Source organism: Panthera onca, chromosome B1 (assembly GCF_046562875.1).
Source record: "Panthera onca isolate mPanOnc1 chromosome B1, mPanOnc1 haplotype 2, whole genome shotgun sequence".
Taxonomy (NCBI): Eukaryota; Metazoa; Chordata; class Mammalia; order Carnivora; family Felidae; genus Panthera; species Panthera onca.
This window is the reverse complement of record NC_138342.1, coordinates 133,787,888-133,794,214: the sequence shown is the minus strand read 5'-3', so window position 1 is coordinate 133,794,214 and position 6,327 is coordinate 133,787,888.

The following is a 6,327-nucleotide window of genomic DNA, read 5'->3' as shown; positions in this document are numbered from 1 at the left end:
AACCGACACATGAAAAAATGCTCAACATCACTCATCATCAGGGAAATACAAATCAAAACTACAATGAGATACCACCTTACACCTGTCAGAATGGCTAACATGAATAACTCAGGCAACAACAGATGTTGGTGAGGATGCAGAGAAAGAGGATCTCTTTTGCATTGTTGGTGGGAATGCAAGCTGATGCAGCCACTCTGGAAAACAGTATGGAGGTTCCTCAAAAAACTAAAAATAGAACTACCCTATGACCTAGCAATTACTAGGCATTTAGCCACGGGATACAGGTGTGCTGTTTTGAAGGGACACATGCACCCCCATATTTATAGCAGCACTATCAACAATAGCCAAAGTATGGAAAGAGCCCAAATGTCCATCAATGGATGAATGGATAAAGAAGATGTGGTATATATATACACAATGGAGTGTTACTCGGCAATCAAAAAGAATGAAATCTTGCTATTTGCGACTACGTGGATGGACTTAGAGGGTATTATGCTAAGTGAAATTAGTCAGAGAAAGACAAAAATCATATGACTTCGCTCATATGAGGACTTTAAGAGAGGAAACAGATGAACATCAGGGAAGGGAAACAAAAATAATATAAAAACAGGGAGGGGGACAAAGCATAAGAGACTCATAAATATGGAGAACAAACAGGTTTGCCAGAGGGGTTGTGGAAGGGGGGATGGGCTAAATGGGTAAGGGGCACTAAGGAATCTACTCCTGAAATCATTGTTGCACTAGATGCTAACTAATTTGGATGTAAATTTTTAAAAATAAAAAAATAAAACAATATAAAAATTAAAAAAAAAAGATTTGTCAAAAAAAAGAAGAATGTGACTTGATTTTTGAAATCTAAATTTATAGTGAAAATGTCTATGCCCATTGGACATAAAATGATTAGGCTCCAGACCATCTGGTGAGAGGTAGACAGATTTCAAAATGAATTAAATTTATTTTTCTAAGTAGGAATTAGGACATTTCTGCTATAGGTCACTATGTGTAACCTTGACAACAAGCTTTCCCTTATTTTTGTCAAAGAATAATTTATACAGAAAAATTTTTTTGTTTTATTTTTTAGATGTTAAAACTGAACACCCTTCCTTTGAATTTAGAATTGTCTCAACTTACTAAGTTTCTGTATCCATTTTTTTTTTAATAAACTGTTGCCATGGAAACAGTATTTCAGATGTTTTGTCTTCCTTCAAATTTCACATCTGCTATCATGCTATATATATATATATATATATATATATATATATATATATACCACAAACACACACACACACACACACACACACACACACACACACGAAACAGACATCTTTGTTGCTTATGAAGATCAAAGTTAATGTTCAATAATGTGAATACGCAACCCTTTGTACTAGTGGCTAATATTGGGAAAATAATTGGGAAGCAGTAGGACACTCTCAAATTAGAAATACGTAACAGAGGTAATTTACAATCTGGAAAACAGAATGATTTTTTGTTTCATTAAAATATTATCTTCAAGTATTCAGCACATTGCCATATAGTGCTGTTATTTTGAAGTGCTTTGTGAACTTGTACTTGCCTTTTAGATTTACTCATGTAAATAATTGCCCCTTCAAGTCATGTCAGTTCCATTAAGAGCCTTCATTCCTCCCTGAATTCCGAGTTTAGTCTTTGTACCTTTCTCACCTATACAATGAGATGGCAGAATCTATCCTTTACTCTCCATACTGCTGTATAATTATGCTCCTAATCCCTTTCATAAAGACATTGATTTAGCTGTTTATTTTTCTTTTGGACAAAGAATATGTCATCATCACCATGTAAAATGCAGAGAAGAAAGACCCAAAGATTAGATGTGAAGAATCCTGACTGGTAGCTGTTGTGTTGAAATATGGGTTTTCAGCATTCAGAGAACTCAGCAAGGATTAGTATCTTTTCCTTAAAGTCAATTTTGTGACCAACAGCACAGATTCATCTCCTTGACCTGGGTCAGCAAATCTGTTAGCATTCAAAATCTTACCTTTTACCTGGTTTGTGCCCTGGAGTGAATCTTAGGGAATGTGAATACTCCACCTTTTCCCACAGCTAATTCCAACTGCAGGATCTCTATATGGTCATAAATATTTTAGAAAAAGCTATGTATGGAAATTAGCTCAAAATTATGGAAATTGGCTCAAAATCAATTATTCCTTCTATGAGTGGCTTTCTGAGTAAACAAAATTAACTTAATTATTTAATTCATTTATTCAGACATAATCTGAATCCTGGGAATAGAGCTATGTTAGGAAGACATGCTATTGAATTAAGGAGTTTTTAGCATAGTAGGGTATGGAAGATTAAACCAAAGGTATAATAAATCAAAACTTGATAAGCATTACAAAAATATTCAAAAAAAATCTTAGGAGGTCAGTGGCTCAGTTCTGACTGGGAGAATCATGGAAGAGTATGAGCAAGGAATGGGAGGTAAGACAATGCATAGCCTTGGGGCTTGACAGAATATCAGTGCCAATTGCAGACATGACAAGTGAGGAGGAATTTCTGGTTAAGAGGATATCCTTTCAGATATCCTTTTGACATGTTAAGTTTGATTTTCTATGAAACATCCAGGGCTATCTCTGTAGCATGCAGTTATAAGAGCAAAGCCGAAGCTCAAGAAAGAGATTAGAAGATATGTAAATATGATGGTCACCTGCATTGACACATTGAAGTTTTCGAGGCCATTGGCTTATGAAAGATGACAGTATTAAGATTCATAAGAAGATAGTATAGAGGTAGCCAAGGAAATAGAGAGCAATAACCAAACAGACAAAACAGAACAAAAACACCAAAACCTTGGGAATGTTTGAAGAGAATAAGAAAAAAATCAGGATGCAGGGCGTGAGAATACAGTATGGTGAAAGTCCACAAAAGGTGTGGAAAACATGTAGAAAGGAAAGGATTTGTCACCCCATCAGATGGAGTATAAGAACGAAGAAAAGACACTTGATTACATTTTAGATATCAGATTTGCTGAACTACAGGGGAAAGACGATTGTACGGGGCTACAGGCTAAGTAAAGGAGCAAGCACACACTGTCTTTTCAATGAAGAGAGAAAAATGTAGTGGACTTGTGTGTGAGCAGCAGAAATTGGAAGTCCACAGAGTTTTGTAATTATCAATTGAAGATACAGAATTACATTCTTAGATTTAAAAATTCTGATTTCTTTCCTGGCTGCAGCGGATGCATATGGTGCTGCTTGACTTTTTGTATGACTTGTGCCATTCTAGCATGGTTATCATTATTTGCGTGTGTGTGTGTGTGTGTGTGTGTGTGTGTGTGTGTGTGTGTAAAGCTTACATGATCTCATAAAATGACATGTTTTCAGGATGACCACAACAGATCTTAGAGCCCGGCCAACGTACTAGCTAGTGGACTGCAAAGGGAGGCAAGGTCTCCATGTGTGTGGAACATATAAAATTGTAATGATCTTAAGTGGCCAAGAGTTGACAGCATCCCTCCTCTACTTTATAGAAGATATATCACTTATTTATTTCTAAGGATTTCTTTAATGAATACAAAAATTTATGTTTTTCCCTTCATTTGTTTGAGGTGCAGTTTTTATCTTAAGAATTCCAGATTTTGTTTTCAATAAGAATCCAAGAAATCATTTTTATTCCACCCAGAAAGAGATGATCTGGGTTAAGACATCTTTACAAGCTGGGTGCAAAAATCACATTCACTGAAGATACGGAAAGGCAGAAAAAGGAAGAAAAACCATTTTGTCAGATTTTCTTGATTTTGCTCATAGAGCATTCAAGGATTTAACTAAAATCAATTAAAAATTTTCTCCCGGGCTTCAGGCACCTGCGAAAATCATGGAAGTCTTAGAACTTTGGTGAAAGATTTTTTAAAAGCTTAGAAAATGGCTGTATTAAGTCATCTCATCCTCTCTGCAACCTGAAAGCAGCTTCCTTCGCTCTTTGAAGCTTCCATCAGGCACCCTGCCAGGTGCACCAAAGACCTCATTCCTTGTGCTGAGATCTTCTCTTATTGTGTTTGCGCTTCAGGGCATGTTTCAAAACTGATAGATCAAATTCTTGGTTCAGCCAGTCTTTAAAAAACAGGCAATTTATAAATGAGCTGTTTTAGCCCTGAGAAAGAAGTATTTGTTGGATCATTACGTATGGAATGTTCTGATCTTTAATTCCCTGCATACCATATTTTGTACAGTTCCTGAATCCTGAATTAGCAGCTAGATTTCAGAGAGAAGAAAAGAGAATTAGCTATTAGTTACAAATGTTTGCTTTTATTTTTTCAGTCCATCAAAGAAAATATTGGAGACCTTTAAAAATCCATTTTAGAGAAAAGGCTTTCAAAAGTTTAAATTTGAAAATCCGTGCTGCAATTGTGCATCATATAAATTCTGACAGTCCTCCATTGGGTGTGACTTGAGGGGAACAAAGGCCATGATAGAAAATATTCTTTGCTTTTTTTCCTTCCTTTTTCTTTTCAGTGGAAGAAAAAGAAGGTTCTGGGAATGTGTCTAAAGGTTAAAAATATTCATAAACTTAAAAATCAAGGAAAATAAAACGAACCTTGAAGAGAACTCTCATATTTTGTTTGAAATATCTTTAAAATAGAAAAACAAACAAGAACTATTTATTTTTTCTTTAAAAGCAATGAAATGAGATGGAAACACCTTGGACCATTTATGGGAAGAAATAGGTGATTCAAGGGCTAAATCTTTCTGAGTTTTGCTAACCCCCTTGAATTTCAGATTCCAGGATCGCTTTAAAACTTTGGTTGCTTTGCCTAATACAAGTGCAGTGAGAACCAGAGGTTTCTCTGCTTCAGGAGACCGGTGTGTTCCAATTTTTTTCAAGAATGTTTTACTGTAATATTATCTATGACGGTGAAAATCTTTTATTTTTACATAGGGACTGAATTTCTAACCTAGTTTAGAGCTTCAAGAATAATTGTTATAATAGATTCCATAGTATCATTCAGAGCATTCGTTTTTGCTTTAACTTTGAAACAGTGCTATTATTGCAATTGAATTGCTCCTGTCACATTTGAGCAGTAACTTTACAATATTCAGCTGGAGTCATCTCTCATCAAATAAGCATGTATTGTGAGGCAGGGCCTTGCGAGTACAACGATGAATTATTCAAACCTAAGTATATTCTTTAAATGTTTATTTATTTATTTTGAGAGAGAGAGAGAGAGCGAGCAAGAGAGAGAAAGCTGGGGAGGGGCAGAGAGAGAGAATCCCAAGCAGGCTCTGTGCTATCAGCACAGAGCCCCATGCAGGGCTCTATCCTGGGAACCGTGAGATCACAACCTGAGCCGAAATCAACAGCCCGACACTAAACCGACTGAGCCACCCAGGCTCATCCTCAAGCCCAAATGTGTTTTTTTAATTTTTAAAAATTTTATAAATGTTTATTTATTTTTGAGAGAGCAAGAGAGACAAAGCCTAAGTGGGGAAGGGGCAGAGAGAGAGGGAGACACAGAATCCGAAGCAGAATCCTGGCTCCGGGCTGTAACCACAGGGCCCAACGCAGCGCTCGAACTCAGGAACAGTAAGATCATGACCTGAGCTGAAGTCAGACCCTTAACCGACCGAGCCACCCAGGTGCCCCTTTTTAAAATTTCTTTTAATGTTTATTTATTTTTCAAAGAGAGAGAGACAGTGCAGAAGCGGGGAAGGGGTAGAGGGAGAGGGAGACACAGAATCTAAAGCAGGCTCCAGGCTCTGAGCTGTCAGCCCAGAGCCCCACGCGAGGCTTGAACCCACGCACTGTGGTATCATGACTTGAGCTGAAGTCGAATGTTTAACTGACTGAGCCACCCAAGCTCCCCCAAAGCCCAGATATTTTTAAGGAAAACCAAAACCATTTTTTTTCCCCACATGCATCAACATTTTTGGAAGGAAACCTTTAGAGACTCTATCATTACTTGCTCATCTACATCCCCATCAACTTCTCAAGAGTATTCGTATCTAAGATCCCTCAACCATTGGAGCTTCCAGAACTTTGAACTGAGACATGATATTTTTATTCCAGTCTGGGAGCTTAGTCATGAATATTATTTGGGGAATTCATCTAAGATTAGTTATAAAGTTTTAAGATTCTAAATAAATTCCTGACCCCTAAACAGCACAGGTTGTCTTGGCAACAAGACTAATAAAAGGCCTATAAAAGAAAATAAATTAAAGCAGAAAGAGGACATTTACATGTCTTTAATGTTTAGTTTCTCTCTTGGTAATATTGAGAAACTTGGGCCAGCACATTTCCAGTAACATTTAAAAAGAAAAAAGTGTTTTTTCTCACTTTTACACTTTTTTTTAATGT